The sequence below is a fragment of the Emydura macquarii genome, unplaced genomic scaffold (genome assembly GCF_026122565.2).
Source record: "Emydura macquarii macquarii isolate MOO-44397 ecotype Brisbane River unplaced genomic scaffold, CSIRO-AGI_Emac_v2 contig_1253, whole genome shotgun sequence".
In the NCBI taxonomy this organism is placed as follows: Eukaryota; Metazoa; Chordata; order Testudines; family Chelidae; genus Emydura; species Emydura macquarii.
In genome coordinates, this window is record NW_027131390.1 from 42,558,457 (window position 1) to 42,577,061 (window position 18,605).

The following is an 18,605-nucleotide window of genomic DNA, read 5'->3' on the forward strand; positions in this document are numbered from 1 at the left end:
GAATATCCCGTGGTGTCTTTCTCTTTCCTTTGCTTCATTATTCCCCCCATCCCCCAACCAACGGGGCTGTAGCAACACAAGTGCAAAGGAAGGCCTCATCTGTCATCCACCGGTGCACACGCACACACACAAGCCACTTCTGTCAGTGCACACCCAACATTTAAGCTTTTCTAAGTGGCCCTGGGCAGTCAGTCAAGTCCTGAACTCTTCTACAGAATGTGGTTGTAATTAGATAATTAATAACTTTTTAAAAAAAGGCTAAATGGAAGCTTTCCTTAGAGGGAGGAAATAATTATATATCATTTTTGATATATGAGCTGAGTCAGCCCTCGGAGGGGAGATACAGTGTCTTCCACAAAAAGCCAAAAAATTACATGGGGCGTCCCCTGGGCCATAGCGGGTTACAGGGCTCGCCTCGTTAGTCTGAAAAAACGTGGCTGGGCAAATCTACAACGGCATGTTCATTATTCTTCCTGAGCAGGAAGAAGTCTGCTGGCACAAAAGTTCCCTGTTGTCTTGCGGTGACCCAGCCGAGATGAGCTCAATACCCCTTTGTGAGGTTTAACCTGTGTGGTGCCTAAGGCTAAATGCTGTTTTGGAGACACTGCATGAGGCCTGTGTTGGATGGAGTCGGAGAGCTAGGCTGAAGTGCTACGGCTGGTTTGAACTGATGAGCCTATCTGTACATTTTAAAAGGTCCTGGGGGAGCACTGGAACTTTGGACTCTCCCAGGGACATCTAGCTTAAATTTGTTGGCTGGCTGGAACGGCAAAGGTTAGGGGCACACCCCTAACTCCACCACAGACCCCATTGCCTAAAGGGAGATCCCAATTGGCTTTGAATGATGCTAGCCCTGTGGCTTCCCACTGATCCAGGAAAGTGATACAGGGACCTGGCACTGCACAGGCTGTATGAGGAGGCATTACTTCCACCTATGGATTTAACCCTTTCACGGCCATCAGACAATACCTTATGGAGAGGCTGTAGAATTACAGAGCTATAGATTTAAGCTGTGCATCCTGCTGCGGCATAAAAATCCGTGGATTTGTTTTTTAGATGCACAGAAGCCTTTGGCACGTACCCAGCCTAATGCACCCCGCCAGGTGGGGAGTACACGTGTGTTTGATCATGCAGGGAGAACAGGTAGCCACGGCAAGTGGATGCTCAGCTTTGGCCTAACCCTACTGCCAGGGAAGTCAAAGGGAGTTTTACATTCTTTTTCTTTAAAATGCTTCATAAAATAGGCAGCCTTCCTAGAGCAGAGCATCAGAGCTTCATGTTTGATTAACAGGTCCTGCACAGTGTTTCTGGGGCTTTGAATGTTTCCAGGCAGGTGAGGGAATGGGGACATGGCGAATTCAATCTGTAATTTTACACTTCAAACATCCCTCCATCAGCACAAAGCAAAGCAAAGCAAAGCAAAGGCATTTTGCCTTTTTATAGTAAAATAACTGTTCCTTGACTACCCCACACAGCAAAAAAAAAAAAAAAGATGATGTGCCAGGTACTATGTGTGTAACACTGACACACAGGCACCGTTGGTTTGATTTCATACTGCAATACATAACGGGACACTCACTTTCAACATGTAATTAAAATAGGAATTGAATAATGTACAGTCACTAAGTCTCTGTCTCAGGCAAAACTAGTCTGGGCTGTTCTTCGTTTGGGAAAGGTTTTAAAGGAATTAAAGGATTTGAGCTGAGTTCAATGTCCTGGGAATAAACCCTAACAGATGTATGTTGGTGTCACAGGTAGCAGAAATCTTGCTTCTGAGCTAGAAGGCTGGGGGTTCAAGTACTGCGCCACAACATGGGAGAATGCAGCACCTGAGAGGAACGTGCTGACTCGGGTTCCTGGGGTTTTAGTTAACCCAGGTCAGGTGGCTTGGTTGTCCTGGGTTTATAAACTTCAGATTCACATCAGCACCCCGCAGCCATGAAGGTTTCACCTGACTTTCTGATTCTGGTGTAAAACTTTCACCCAGCCCTAGCTCACGCCTAGTGCTAATTGGGCTGCACACTACAGTGCTTACGAGTGCTGTCATTATCAAGGGCATTGACCTGAAAAGCCCATCTGTCCTTCTCTTAGCAGATGTTAAAATGCCATAGCGCTTTTCTTAGGGAGTCGAGGAAATGCCCCATAACAGCCATGCTTGTAAGGAATTTCATTGCCCAGCTCAGACCTTCACTATGACTGAGGAGGACAGAGCATGGGTCAGAGGCAGGAGGACTGTTCTCTGTGCACCCCTGATCTTGGTCCAGCTGTGTGCTAGGCAGGTCCACTGATGTACCAAAGGATAGATACAGCAGCCAGTGATTAGTGGATGGTAGAGAAACCCACTCATGCTTCCTTTCCCCCAGCCATGCTCCCTCTGCCACCCTTCTAGTGGGTGGGATCTTCCCGGCGTCGACTAAATGGGTCTTCGATCCAGAAGCCAGCAGTGGTATGCTGTAAACAGCCATGGCACATCACAGTCCGGGCTCTAACTCGTGACTGTGGAAAGCACTTACAAAAGGTGTCTGTGGCAAGTGACTCACGACCAGGGCACCCCCTTGCGTCTGGGCACGGCCGTATGGTGAGTCTGCCTCTAGTCATTCACCAGCCATCATCAGGCTCAGTCCTCACAAGATGAGATACTAATTCCAGAGGCTCAACACATTGCCCTAAGAGAAAACAAAAAACGGAGACACGTGGTGCCTTGCTCCCCTCAGGATATGCAAAGGCGTCTGGCCATGGATAGTCTTAGGATAGTCAAGAGGTCTCCAAGTTTCCCCTGAGTCTAGGTCTTCAGGGGCTTGGTCTCAGGGCCTTTTTGCCCCTCTAGATTCTGACTTGTCAGGGTACACTCATAACCTTCTGCACACCCTAAGGGCTGGTAGGGGGGCCTAGACCCACCCACTCCACCTGTGTCCAAGGAATCGTTACAGCTGCTTCCCTGAATTGCTGCCTGCCAGCCCCCTGTTCCTGACAGATCAAGTACAGACATTAAACAGTATAAATCAAAGGTCAGTCTCAGACCTTCTGAGTGTCAAGAGTCCCTTGTCTCAGCAGGTCTGGCAGAGTTACAACAGGCTATCCTGCAGTCACAGAGCGAAAAGTGCAGATATATTCACTTCCACTGGCCACCCACCACTGAGCTGGCCTGTTCTCCTTTGGAGCTGGCTCCTCCAACCTACACATGGTTTGCAGGTGGGCCCATAGTACCTCCTTAACCTCTTCCTTTCTAACGTGGGGCTTGTACTCCCCATCACAGCATCCCACAAAAGTAAACACTTGTTCTGCTCTATCCTCCACATTAATGCCTAGACATGGTTAACGTCAAAAATGCCTACGCGGGGCATTTCGCCCCTTACTCACATGTGCAATCCCAGCGAAGTCAATGGAGCTAGGATTTGGCCCTAATGTGCAGGAAAGGGAAGTGCTTGCTCCAGGTGAACTAGTCAGCACTGAGGATTTGATACAGCCCGATGATAACATATGTAAGCGGGAAGTGTCTTCCTAACTCTGGATAATTAGGCCCAGATCCCTAAAGGTATTTAGTCTCCTAACCCCCATTGATTTCAGTGGAAGTTAGAGCCTAAATATCTCTGTGGATCCGGGCCTTAGTGTTTATAACCCCATGGTTTATGTCCTGAAGATGGCACATTGGTATCCAGCATAAAATGCACCTTAATTAGCACAACTGAGTGTAGCATATCATCATTATTCATGGAAACGTCTAACCCTCTTTTTGACTCCTGCTAAGCTCTTGGCCTTCAAAATCTTTTGTGGCAGGGAGTTCCTCTGGCTAATCCTGCCAACATTTTTCCTTTCATTAGTTTTAAACGTATTTTTATTTCATGTCACTGGGTGGCTCTGGACGTTGTGTGATGAGAGAAGGTAAGCAGGAGCATCTGAACAACGTTCTGTATGCCATTCATTATTGCATATATTTCTACCATATCAGCTTTTGTTTGCGTCATCACTAAACTAAATAATTCTGAACTAATCCTAAAGTTTCCCTCCCTGAATGTTGGGAAATCTCTCTCATCTGGAATGCTTTCCATACCTCCACAGGTGTTTGTGGAGGTTTGAATCTTGATTCATGAAAGCATCTCTGTTCAGGAGAACTCTGCGGCACATTTAACTTTAAGCCTATGTAGAAATCAATGGACTTGTTTTTAAAATGCATGGAGGCTTAGAAGACCACTGGTACTCAAGGATGGGGAGCCTGTGTGTGTCAGCTCATGAACATAAGCACAGGCTTAAGTATTGTCCTGAAGAAGAACAGATTTAAGCATGTGCTTTCCTGAATCATTTCCTTGATTTGTAAGGGAAAAGGGCTTATCAGAGAACATGCATAGGAAGATGTCCAGTGTGACTTCCCCCCCCCCTCTTTTATTCTAGACTGTCCAGTGTCTGAGACTGAAGTGGAATTGGGATGCATCCAAGTTTATAGCTTCTGAAACCTCAACAACCTCAAGTATACTGGTCCAAAAGACCCCTCTAGACTTCCCTCGCTCTGAACTCTTCAGAGCACTTCGACTGCGTGGGAAAACGGCACCGAAGCGAATGGGCTGAAACTTTGCAACATCTCTCCCCAAGAGACTGATCCAAAAGGAAAGAAAAGCAAGCAATGTTGATTGTTTAGTGTCGTTGGGGTTTTTTTGTGGGTTTGTTTGCTTTTTTGGTTTTTTCTGAACATTTTAATTCAGGAATACATTTATGAGAAATCTTTGGGGTTGGATTTTATCTTCCCTTTGCTGTACTCTTTTTTTAAATATATATATATTTTAACTCAAAATGATTTCTTGTACAGTAACATCAAAACTGGACCAAGGTGCTCAGAAAAAACAACATGGTCTACCAAAATCCTGCATGATTTATTTCAAGTAAAATCTGGATTACGGATTCTGCACTCCACGCACCCATCACCTCTTCCAGTTGCTCCATGATTTGTTACAGCTAAACTTTTTTTTTATTTTTTCATTTTCTGTTCCAGTGTCTATGTTGCTTATTTGTTTTATTTATTGAGATATTTTTAACGAGCTAAGAGACTGCAATGTGGCTGTGTATACTGCTTCTCTTGCCACTAAAAATAAAGATGTCCTGCAGCTACTGGAGGTATTTGATTTACTTTCTGATTTCACAGTCCAATACTTAAGAAAAAAGGACACTCCATTTTTCATTTGTTACTTTGGCCTTGTCTATATTTAAACTGCAACCCCAGTAACTAAAATCAGTTTCACAGGTTATAGGGCTCACTACAGTGGTTATAGGGTGAAATTCCATAGCTTGCATTATGTAGATCAGATGCCTTCTGACCTTGGAATCAATTAAACCAGTGTAAACCTCTAAGTTTAATTGACTTTAACCTGTCTTATATTTGGTTACTGACTGATTTAAGCTAAATGGATATAAGCCAAGTTTAAATCACTTTTAGAGTGTCCTCACAGAGGTTTGCACTAGTTTAACGAAACTGATTTTAGTCAACTTTTATTAAAGTCTTTATTAAATAAAATGTAATGCCACTTAAACATGTATCTATTTCTCAATTACTTTCTCTAAGAACAAGCACTTTTTTTGTTACTATGTACTATTTATATGATGGTAGTACCTAGAGGCTCCCATTGAGACAGTGGTGTACCGACAAGGGAGTAGGGATGGGCCAGGCCCCCGGAAACCGGCCTGAGGGGGGCGCGGGGCCAGCCCTTTAACACACGCAGGAGGTGGGGGACGCAGGAGGCTGAGGGGTACCCCATAGCACCTCTCCCCCCGCATGCATCGTGAAGTGTTGGCCCAGCGCCCCCCCCCCCCCTTCCCAGACTGGAGGGGGTGAGGTCACCCCATCCGAGCCGGCACCAGGCTGCAGGACTGGAACGGTGGGTAAGCAGCAGGCCGGCCCTTCACAATGGGCAGGAGGCCTAGGAGGCTCTGATGGTCACCCATAGCACCTCCCCCGCGCGTCGTGAAGGTCCAGGATGGGGTCACCCCCTTCCGAGATGGCTCCGAGCTGTGGGGCTGGAGTGGGAGAGGCAGGCACCGTGTGGTTGGTAAGTGCAGGGAGGAATGGGCAGTGAAGCCAAGGCTCTATTTGCAGTCCCCTCACCCCCCGCAGGTACAGACCCCCCTCCCCGGAGCTGCTGGGGGGCAGCACTAGGACCTCTCCTGCCCTACGTGGGGGAGATGTATGAGGCTGAGGCATGCAAAAGGCTTGGCCCCCGGGTGCTGAAGACCTTCAGTACACCACTGTATTGAGATCAAGTATCCATTGTGCTAGGGGCTGTACACAGCAGGAGAAATTCCCTGCTCCAAAGAGCTTACAACGGAACACATGCAGAGAAGTGAATTGCCCTGGGTCACACAACATATCAGTAGACAAAGTAGGTCTGCTAACTGCTAGAGCAGTGGGCTATCTACCAGACCTCTGAACTTTTCATGGACTGTGTGTGTTTGTGAAGGCTAAGGCACTTGTGGTATTTTGCTAATGAGCATTGCAATCATCTCTGTAGATAGCAGCGTGTCTCCAAAGCTAAATTGTTCAGATGGAACTGTGGTTCACCAAGTCTGTCACAAATTTTCCAGTTCAGCATCAGATCGCAGTTGTTAGTGGCCTTCAGAAAAGTTATATTGTGGCCCTAAATTACTGCACGCAGACCCATGTCCCAATCCTGCAAAGACTGGGTAATTGCATTAAATTCAATGGGATGTCTAATATGACCCAGTAAAAAAAACAGACAGTTCCGACAAATTTAAGCCTCTATTGTCAGATGGGACGACAGAATGCACTTCATAGTCTGTCAGGTTGGGCCTTGTTACTACTACATGTTAGGGCCTGTAAAAAAAAAAAAAAGTATATTTCACACCAAAAAATCCACAAAGAAAATTAAATTATTTTTTATTGCTTGAAATTTGCCATGATTTTTTTAAAAAAATTCAAAATTCTCTGAAAAGTTTGTTTCCTTTCAGTGAGGAGGAGGGAAAAAACATTTCCTTTTATTTTTTTTCTCTGCAATAAATGAAAGTGTTTTTCCCCCAGAAAAACAAACTGAATTTTGTTTAAAAAAAAAAAAAGCAAAATTTTTCATTTCAAAATGTTTTTAAGTTAAAAAATTCTGGGCAAAATAATATTTTCTCAAATTTTTTTTGCTTTGATCAAAAAGGTATTTTTCATCAAATTTCAACCAGCTCTACTCAACATCACCTATTGAAAATAAAAAGGTATGTAGGAAAAATACACTAAAATCATCTAATTTGGCTTTCGAATCATCATTCATCCATCCACATGTACTCTATCCCAGGACAAAGGCCTTTCTAGCCCAAATTGCGTTATCTATCTAAAGTACTGATAGGGCCCCCATCATCACAGTATCTTTGCACTTCACAATCTTTGATTGCAACCCCCTGCAAGGTAGGGAAGTACTGTTATCCCATTTTACAGTTAGAAAACTGAGGCACATAAAGGCTACATGACTTGCTCAAGGTCACACAGGAAGTCTGTGGCAGAGTAACGATTTGAATCTACGTCTTCCAACTCCTAGATTAGTGCCCTAACCACTGGACCACTCTTCCTCTTTAGATAAAGACTGTTAGCTAGAACCTTGTTGAACCAAAACTGTGTGGACTGGAAAAGGTGTAATTGCCGGAATTGCTTATCCACTCTGTCTTCCCATTCACCTTAGCACCAAAATAATAAACAATAGACCACAGATAAGGCTACTTTACAAAGAGACTGACCTTCCCTTTAGCATCATTCAGAGGCTCTCCGTCAAACCTGTTGGTGCTACAGATTCTGAAAGAGAGGTTCCAAATTCCAGGCCATAAATAATGTGTTGAAGAAGAAATCATTCTTCATAGGAATTCCTTTAAGAAACACTCATCCTGAATCTGGAAACAGGGATTAATCATCAAAATTGACTGTTTGTTCTTACGCCCTCTCTTTGCTAGATTAAAAACATCCCCAGTTGATTGTGCCTATTTGAGAGCATCTGGATTGAAGCATTCAGAGACACAGGTGCCCGAGAGAAATTATTTTAGATTGATTAAATGAAGGATTTCTAATAAAGGCAATTTTTGAGTCTCAGGTCTCAGTGATGGCAATATCAATTCATCTTTGCAAAGAAATAAAAGCTAGCCTCGTAAAAAAAGACAGCGCTGGGAAACAAACAAACACAGTGTGTCCAAAAGAGATAGAAAAGGATATTTTACTATGGTAAAATTAATTCTGTGATGTTTCATGTTATTTAAAGCAGTAATAAAATGAATCCATCTCAGCTTGCTTCAGGGAGAAGTGTTTCAACATACTGGATGGAGAATGTACACGTGTGCATCAATTAAATTATTTGCTTGGTAGGTTTTAAAACTGTAATCTCAAATGTTTATTTTAAAATGAGTGCAATTGCATGGAATAAAAAAAATCAAACCAATTAAATCTTTATTGCCTCAAAAGGTAAATGACATCTCCGTCTGGGTTTCTGGTACCAGCAGAACCAGAAAAACCATTCAAGAAGGGGAAATTAGCATATGCCACACAATGGTGCAGTGGGCAGAAGATTTTCACACTGAGTATCTGGTCTTAGAGTTCTTGCAACCCATACATCTCTCACCTTCCTGTGTGCCCTTCCTTTTGCAACTGCTCTTTTAATGTTGACGAGTTCCAGAGTGGTAGCCGTGTTAGTCTGTTTTCAGCAAAACAATGAGAGTTCTGTGTCACCTTAAAGACTAACAAATTTATTTGGGCATAAGCTTTCGTGGGCAGAAACCCATGTGGGCAGATGCATCTGACGAAGTGGGTTTCTGCCCACGAAAGCTTATGCCCAAATAAATTTGTTAATCTTTAAAGTGTCACAGAACTCTCATTGTTTTCATCTTTTAATGATGCTCAAAGAAAAGTTGATTCCAAATCTTAATGAAGCAAAATGTTAGCCTGGGGTCTTCAATGAGTTGGGCATGGCTAGATAACAGGCTGCGAGCCTTATCTGTGGAAGACACAGCATGGCCCAGCTAAGTGGCCTGATCTTCACAAGTGCCTCAACCCCAACCTACAGGGAACAAAGCTGGGAGTAAGAGGGTAATTCATTCTCTGTGCTCATCTGGCCACGGGTCAGCCAAACGGCCAAGCACATGCTTGACTTCAATGAGACTTAAGCTCATCGTTATTAACCACGTGCTTAAATGCTTCACTGAATCATGGCCTCAAACCAGTCCTCTCTGCTAAGACTACCATCTAATGTTAGCTTAAGCTAATGTTACCCAGCCCGTGGCCCATGGAAACCAATAGAATGGAAGGTTCTATATTCTGCGGTGGGAAAAGATTTTTAAAATCAAATTAACAACAGGCTTCACTATTTTTTTTCCTGATGCTCTGGATTCCTCATTTCACAGTGATGTACCCAAGTACACTGAATGATGAATTGAAGTTCTCTCTGTTTGTAGGACATACTGACTTTTAAAAACTAGAGCTGGGAAAATAGTGAGAATAAATGCTCACGAATACCCATCAGCATGGAATGTGCATGAATTTTTGGTCAAGCTTAGATTTATTCACATGAATATTCATGAAAAACACATTCGGGGCCTGTAACATAGATTTATTTAATCATGAAACTAAATTAATGTAATGATTCAAACCAAATTATAAAAACTTTTTTCTACCTGAAACTAATGGTTTGGTTGTCCAATGACAAAACAGAAAAATGCCATGTAATTTAAGTCACCAATCACAGAACCCCAATACTGAGTCATGAAGATCAAACATCCCAAGAAGTACTGACAGTTTGCGAGCTGAAATTGGTTTATGTAAAAAAATTCTGAATAGCAAATACATTTGAAAATTATCGTCAAAAACAGCTATTTTGACTAACAGGGAAAAGGGGCTACATGGGTCTAATAAATTGTTCATTCAGAATTGTAGCTATTCAATCAGCACCAATATTGATTAAAGACAAGTAAGCAGAAGCAATAGTAAAGTTGTAATACTGAACCAACAATGCAGCTTTATCCTAATGCACAACTAATCACTCACCTATTTTGTGTTCATTATTATTTATATTTGTTTTATGGCATGCCTTACCACAGTACCTGCTGCAATCACAAACACCCCTAGGAAATGGAAAATAAGGCAGAGAAAGGAGACAGAGACCCAGATCCTCAGAAGTGTTTATGCAACTAACTTCCATTGAAATCCATACAAGTTCAACACCTAAATACCTTTGAGGATCTCAGCTTAAGTGACTTGCTCAAGGCCCCAGACAAAATCTATAACAAAACATGGAATCAAATCCACATCCCTTAATGCAAGACCATCCATTTTCACAATAGTATGTCCTTCAAGCCACCCTCCCCCCACACACACACAACCACGCACATGTACCCCTAGGGACTGTCTAAATATTATCACCAAACTATTTGTGTGCACACAAATGAAAGATTACAGAAAACATTCAACATGCACTGTAACGAACTGGGAGTCTACAAAACAACAAAGTAACCTTTATTCAAAAGCTGCTTTTACGCAAAGATTTATTGAGTTTTTACTCAACCCTCACTTAGGCAAAGGCCAACCAAACCCTGATTTTTCCAAAGGGAAACGAGTTTTCAATTTCAAGTTCTCAGCTCAAATCCTTAAAACAACCCTTCAACCCCCCCGCCAAAAAAAGAGACTCTCCTGTCTCTCAAAAGTAAAATTTTCCAATCCCCTTCCTAGTCTGACTCACTTTCAAACAGATGGAGAATGTCGATAGCTGAAAGGGACCAGGAAAGGAGCACCAACAATTGCTCAGAGATACTTATAAACTTCTAGCCCTTGCTCTGTTGTGACCACCCAAATGACATTTCTGAAAAACAAAATCAACCCCCATTAATATTTGACCATGAATAGAAATAATCAATTGGGTTAGTATTATTTTGATATCACCAATAATGTACTAAGCATGGCACAGGCACAGGCACAGGGGAAGAAGAAGCATCTGGTCTGAACAGCTTGCAATCCAATGCCCTCATCCTGAAACGAAAGACAAGTTGAGCTGCACTGACTTCAATAGGACTGCATGCAGAAGAAGAGGCACGCCTGCAGGCAGCCAGCTGCATGATCGGGGCCTACGGGTAAAACTCCCATTAACTTCAGGCCTTGGATGAATTGAAAGTTCATTGAAATGAAAACCCAACAACAGGAGAAAATTAAGAAGTATTCTGCATTGCAGTTACATACTGGCCCTTACTCAGGACTGAATGCAAAGGCTTGATCAAGCCTTAAATCAGCAAGCAATGGTGTGTGGGGGGAGAAATGTAGTTGTGGTGTCACTCATTGCTGAGCATAAACAGTCCACTGAGAACTCAGGTAAGAGACTTCGCAACTCACTTTCAATCTCAGCTCATTCTTTAAATCACATTGCAGTTTTGATTTAAAAACAGAGAGTTTGAATTCCTGTTCTTTCAGGCAGTCATTGTAACTTCATGCTTACTTAAGAGGCAATCATAGGCATTCTCTGTGTGTCATGCCATGGAACCCATCAGCAGCCTCCTAACCCAATGCCTCTAATGTCACATGAGAGACCTTTTTCCACCTCAACTACAGTAACAACCAGGCACCCACCCAACCCCAGTGCTACCAATAGTACAGTAGCCACTGGCAGCACAAATGGGATGTTATCCACTCTGTAAAAGACCCCATAGATGGAAACAATATAGCCCCTCTTCCAAAGGCATTGGTTAAACCTCTTCCCTTTCCTCTCCCAGATGTCTGCGATCACCAACCTTCGGAGTGCCTCTGCCCTTTCCTTGCACAGGGCAGGTCCTGGGGTCTTTTTACTTGGCAGCTGGTGCCTCCATGCAAAGTGTCTCCCCACTGTGCCAGATACACCGGGGTACTAGCCAGGAGAAATCAATGAGAATACATTCCTTGCCAGCTTGTAGCAAAGCCCAGTACACAGGGGACAATAAATTAAATAAAACAAACCCCAGTAAAGGAATGACACACCCAAAATAACAGGATAACAGAGGAAATGACTTTACTGGGAACAGGAAAACAGGACTTGGGGAAGTAAGGGGTTACAGTTAACTAATAATTAACTAGTACCTATAAATGAGTTAATTCCGACCTCTTAACACTCTCAAACTCCTCTTGCCCCAACTCCCTTCCTGATGTAGATGGCACCGTTGAGGTGGCATGTCCTGAGACAGAGTGTTCCAGCAGTGTGGCATTGGCTGACAGACAAAAGCTACCTTATTTCTCTTCAGGCCAGGGTCCTCTCCTGACTCTTGCCAGGCTCTTGGGTTGCCTGTCTCAAATCCTCCTGAGATATTGGCTGGCTCTTGGTAGTCGGTGCTAGGGGGGCTTTCTCCTTCTCTGGATACAAGTTGCTGCAGTGCAGGAGCTAAACTCCCAGAGAAGTGTGAGAACTCCTTTTGGGGGCAGTAGGCATTTAGTTGGAACTCCTCGAGCCACACTGTCTCTCTCTCAGCTTCCCAACCAAAACTGGAACAAAACTCTCTCTCCTTTGTGTAGAGTCAGGCTATCCCCTAGCAGGAAGCGGGTCTGCGCAGCCCTGGCTTATCACTGGTCCAGTGGACTGTTCATCCAGATCACACCATGAAGAAGACTCCTTATCAGCCCCAGCAGTTTCTAGGGTTTCTAGTTCCTTCTGTCCCCAATTCTGATTCCAAGCATGCTGGGACGGGGGACAGACACTTTGGCAGCTATCTTAATTGGAGTCCTTTTGGTAGGGCCCCCTACATTCTCAGGCTGGAACTCCAGGAGCTGGTATTCAACCCCCCACCCCCAAAGGGATTACAATGACATACAGTTTGCCAGTGGGTTGCACAGCAAATGGTGAGACAACACAGGAATATTATGTTTCAGATTTCCTGGCTCTAGGAGCAAAGTGTGGTTGAGTGGTTACAGATTGCTCAGCCAGGCACATACTGTGGCCCATGCCTTCTGCAGAGCAACATGACAAAGTGAGGGCAAGGCATGGTTCTGCCATGTTAGAGCCTGGGGTCCAGTCACAGCGGTGCGACCTGCAACTTCTCAGTTGTTGTAGCTGCAGCCGTCGGTGAATGCCTACTCCAAAATAAGGGAGAAGACCTTACTTAATAAACATTGTGACATTAACAGCAATCAACGCAGAAGCTGGGACGAGAGCACTTTGGCTTGATGCTCACTGAATACTCCCCTAGGCTACAGGGCATTGTATGACGGAGGAGCTCTCCCATGGTCTTAAAAATATTGGACATGTTCCCTGAGAAGTAGGCCAATATGACAGACCTACCAACTGCATGACTGTCAAGTGAGATGTGTGATGTCATCCTGGGGAGTGGATCCAGCCCAGGCTCACCCCCACTCTTTCCCTGCAATGCACTGGCCTAGGGGGGTGAGCTGCTACACAGTAGGAAGTAATCTGTGTCAGAGGTTTTTCTGGTCACCAGGGCCGACCTACATTTTCCCCTATGAGTGTCTCCAGCTGGGCTCTCCTGAATCAGGGCCCCCAAACTTAGTGCCCAAACTTAAAAATTTGGGCCTAGGTTCCCTGAACTTTGGCGACCACTCTTCAAAATGTCAAACCAGAGCAGCAATCTACATTTTTGGTCGTTGTGAATTAAACACAGAGTGGCACACCCTGATGGAGTGTTGCCATTGACTTTAGTGACTCCAGATTAGGCCCCACGTGATTGGCCAACGTAAGCAGTGATGCACACCCACGAATCTCAGTGGAGAATCAATCCCTTCAATGCTAACTGACCTCCTGCTGCACAGTGTTCAGCTAAACCTAGTTTAAAAGAAAGCCTTTCTGATGCTTTCAGCAAGTGCCTGAAATGAGAAATTCTACCAGAAGGTAGGATAAGCCAGAGGAAAGGTTAAGTGCAGTGAGCTGTGAAACTATCAAACGACCCTTTTCCAGACTAGTACATTGTATTGTTTACATCTGCAGTCCTCTCAAGGTGGTAAGAGCCACCATCTGTAATCTCTCATCTGTAATCATTTCTCCCACCTTATAGCGCAGCAGGAAACAATTGTTTTTGTAAGCCACGTTAAAAGAGAAAGTTACATGTTGCACCAACTGTTTGCTCAGAAGTTTGTTTACCAATCATTCCAGCTTACATAGATTTTCAGCCATATCTTAACACGGTTTGTGGTTTCAGTGCGCTTTCAGTCTCAGTCTTGTAGTCTCAGAATGTGTGTTGAATATACTAAAGTGCACTAAGCCTTTTTTATGATTTTCTGAAGTACTTCAGAGCCTCAGAGTGAATGTTCTAAAAGGGCAGTTAGATGCATTCCTGTGTTGACCACTCATTGCATGCACATTAGTGGGAGCATTCTGTCCATACTTCCTTGCTTGGCTCAGTTTTGGGGTTTCCTTTGTAGTTCACCTTTAAACAGTGAATCCTGTTGAAGTAGGGACCTCATAGACGGACACAGTTGTAGAGTATATCCTTAAATATACTATATACTTTAATTTTTGTCTTTTCCTACTCAAGTGCCAGTTATGAGTGGGAAAGACTCCTTTTGCTAACCCCAAAGGTTCTGAATTTGCCAAGACTCAAAACAAAAAATCAAATATCTTTCTGCAAGAAGCATTTGCTGAAACATGATTCATTTCTTTAAGACAGTAACATTTGTGATGGCCAACATTTAAAAAAAAAAGTTAAGAGTTTTAAATCTATATTTAGGCGCTGATCCTCAAAAGGCCCATTGAAGAAGTATGGTACTAAATCTTCATGTTTCAGAGGCTGTGGGTCTTTCACTGGCTCTCCCAATTACAGTTTGTGATATCTTTGATTTGTTTGCTCAGTTATTTGAAGAAACCCAGTTTAAGATGTGACCATCAGATATGGATGAATTTACCTCATGCCCCATATTCTCTTTAACAGCCTTCTCTTGCCATGCATCATTTCAGCCAGTGGCAGGTGCCACTGTTATAGGGCTAGGTTATGACTTGTACCACACTCCAAACACAAGGAGGAGGCTGGCAGGGAGTGTGTGGAGAAGGGTTGGTATAGGCCAGCAGCAAATTACTCCCCATCCACCCCAACGCAAGGAGGAAACAGGGCGATAATTGTGATTCAATGGTGTGTCTCGTTCAGCCTCTCCTGGGCCTGTTCCTAGAGTGAGGTCGCTTAGACACGATCCTTTGCTCAGCACCATGCTTGGAAGGCACATTCTAGCCCCGAGTCATCCTTTTGCAATAGCATGTACTGGAGGTGAAGCTTCCAATCTCCCTGTTTGTTTCTGTTTCTAATTTTTCTCTTATCTGTTTCTTCCTTCCCTTTCCTAGATCAAAACTCTTCACAGCTTCCTGTGCACTAGATACAGCTCCAGTCAGACTCAGATCTGCAGCACTTCCAACTCCATCACGAAATGAGCACAGCCACTGCTTTTGCTCTGCTCATACACAGGGGAACTGTTGAAATCCATGGTAGTATTGAGGTCACACAGCCCTGGCAATAGTGGTCCTATGGAGAACAGATGCACTTTGTGCTGAAAGGCTCCTTTGGGCTCATTAGCATCTGCTGGAGATGGATGGCATGCTCCCAGGGGTTCCCAATAAGCAGATGACTAGGAAGTCTTCCTGGTGGGCTGTTTTCTGCATGCTCCAATACCACTGATTTGGATGCCATAAAGGAGTTTGAAGCGCAAGTGGTGTTCTCATCCATCCTCCCTGTTCAGGGAAAAGGCCCAGGTAGGGACCGTCACATTGCGGAAGTAAATGCATGGTTACGCAGGTGGTGTCAAAGAGAGGACTTTGGATTCTTCGATCATGGAATGTTGTTCCAGGAAGAAGGATTACTAGGAAGAGATGGGATTCACCTAAAGAAGAGAGGAAAGAGTATCTTCGCAGACAGGCTGGCTAACCTAGTGAGGAAGGCTTTAAACTAGGTTCGACAGGGGACGGAGACCTAAGCCCGAAGGTAAGTGGGGAAGAGGGACACCACAAGGAAGCAGAAGGAGGAGGATGCAGCAGGGGAGGCCTCCCGATTCATACTGTGAAAGTAGGCCAATCGGCTACTTATCTCAAGTGCCTGTACACAAATGCAAGAAGCCTGGAAACAGGCAGGAGGAACTGGAAGTCCTGTCACAGTCAAGAAACTACGACATGATTGGAATAACTGAGACTTGGTGGAGTAACTCACACGACTGGAGCACTGTCATGGATGGATATAAAACTGTTCAGGAAGGACAGGCAGGGGCGAAGGGGTGGAGGAGTTGCACTGTACGTAAGAGAGCACTATGATTGCTCTGAGCTCCAGTATGAAACTGGAGATAAGTCAGTTGAGTGTCTCTGGGTTAAGCTTAGAAGCAAGAACAATAAAGGTGATGTCATGGTGGGTGTCTGTTATAGACCACCAGACCAGGAGGATGAGGTAGATGAGGCTTTATTTACTCAACTAGGGAAAGTTTCCAGTTCACAGGATCTGGTTCTCATGGGAGACTTCAATCACCCTGACATCTGCTGGAAGAGCAATACAGCAGAGCACAAACAATCCAGGAAGTTTTTGGAGAGTGTCACAGACAATTTCCTGGTGCAAGTGCTGGAGCAACCAACTAGGGGCCATGCTTCTCTTGACCTGCTGCTCACAAACAGGGAAGATTTGGTAGGGGAAGAAGAAGTGGGTGGCAACCTAGGCATCAGTGACCATGAGATAGTTGAGTTCAGGATCCTGACAAAAGGAAAAAAGGAGAACAGCAGGATACGGACCATGGACTTCAGAAAAGCGGACTTTGACTCCCTCAGGGAACTGATGGGCAGGATTCCCTGGGAGGCTAATATGAGGGGGAAAGGATTCCAAGAGAGCTTGGCTTAACAAAGAAGTCTTTGGCGAACTTAAACACAAAAAAGAAGCTTACAAGAAGTGGAAGCTTGGTCAGATGACTAAGGAGGATTATAAAAACACTGCTCGAACATGCAGGAATGAAATCAGGAAGGCCAAAGCACAATTGGAGTTGCAGCTAGCAAAGGACATGAAGGGGAACAAGAAGAGTTTCTACAGGTATGTTGCCAACAAGAGTAAGATTAGGGAAAGTGTGGGCCCCTTAGAGAATGAGGGAGGCAACCTAGTGACAGGGGATGTGGAGAAAGCTGAGGTACTCAATGCCTTTTTTGCCTCTGTTTTCACAGACAAGATCAGCTCCCAGACTACTGTACTGGGTGGCACAGAATGGGAAGGAGGCGAACATCCCGCAGTGCTGAAGGAACTGGTCCAAGACTATTTAGAAGGATTGGACATACACAAGTCCATGGGGCCGGATGCAATGCACCCGAGGGTGCTGAGGGAATAGGCTGAGGTGATTTCAGAGCCATTGGCTATTATCTTTGAAAGCTCGTGGCAACAGGGGGAGGTCCCTGACGACTGGAAAAAAGCAAATATAGTGCCCATCTTCAAAAAAGGGAGGAAAGAGAATCCAGGGAACTACAGACCAGTCAGCCTCACTTCAATCCCTGGAAAAATCATGGAGCAGGACCTTAAGAAATCCATTTTAAGCACTTGGAAGAGAGGAAGGTGATCAGGAATAGCCAACACGGATTCACCAAGGGAAAGTCATGCCTGACCAACCTGATTGCTTTCTATGATGAGGTGACTGGCTCTGTGGATGTAGGGAAGGTGGTGGATGTGATATACCTTGACTTTAGCAAAGCTTTTGATACTGTCTCTCACAATATTCTTATCAGCAAGTTAAAGAAGTATGGGTTGGATGAATGGACTATAAAATGGATAGAGAACTGGCTAGAGCATAGGGCTCAATGAGTAGTGATCAATGGCTCCATGTCTAGCTGGCAACCGGTCACAAGCGGAGTTCCCCAGGGGTCGGTCCTGGGGCCGGTTTTGTTCAACATCTTCATTAATGATCTGGAGGATGGGGTAGATTGCACCCTCAGCAAGTTTGCAGATGACACTAAGCTAGGGGGAGTGGTAGATACCCTGGAAGGTAGGTATAGGATACAGAAGGACCTAAACAAACTGGAGGATTGGGCCAAAAGAAATCTAATGAGGTTCAACAAAGAAAAGTGCAGAGTCCTCCACTTAGGAAGGAAGAATCCCATGCACAGCTATAGACTGGGGACCGACGAGCTAGGCAGCAGTTCTGCAGAAAAGGACCTGGGGGTAACAGTGGATAAAAAGCTGGATATGAGTCAGCAGTGTGCCCTGGTTGTCAAGAAGGCTAATAGCATATTGGGCTGCATTAGAAGGGGCATTGCCAGCAGGACGCGGGAAGTGATTATTCCCCTCTATTCGGCATTGGTGAGGCCGCATTTAGAGTACTGTGTCCAGTTTTGGGCACCCCACTACAAAAAGGATGTAGACAAGTTGGAGAGAGTACAGCGGAGGGCAACAAAAATGATTAGGGGGCTGGAGCACAGGACTTATGAGGAGAGGCTAAGGAAACTGGGCTTGTTTAGTCTGCAAAAGAGAAGAATGAGGGGGGATTTGATAGCAGCCTTTAACTACCTGAAAGGGGGTTCCAGGGAGGATGGGGCTAGGCTGTTCTCGGTGGTGGCAGATGACAGAACAAGGAGCAATGGTCTCAAGTTGCAGTTGGGGAGGTCTAGGTTGGACATAAGGAAAAAGTTTTTCACTAGGAGGGTGGTGAAGCACTGGAATGGGTTACCTAGAGAGGTAGTGGAATC

The 18,605-nt window shown here is 44.6% G+C and overlaps 1 protein-coding gene across 1 annotated transcript in view; it reads left to right on the forward strand.

Annotated features, from left to right (window-relative positions):
* The window catches only part of TWIST2 (twist family bHLH transcription factor 2), a 67,656-nt gene extending 63,116 nt beyond the window's left edge, over positions 1-4,540 (forward strand). Inside the window, exon 2 of the mRNA XM_067549795.1 lies at positions 4,390-4,540. The gene's annotated coding sequence lies outside the window, so the exon portion shown is untranslated. The remainder of the gene's footprint in view (positions 1-4,389) is intronic.
* Positions 4,541-18,605: the final 14,065 nt, after the last annotated feature.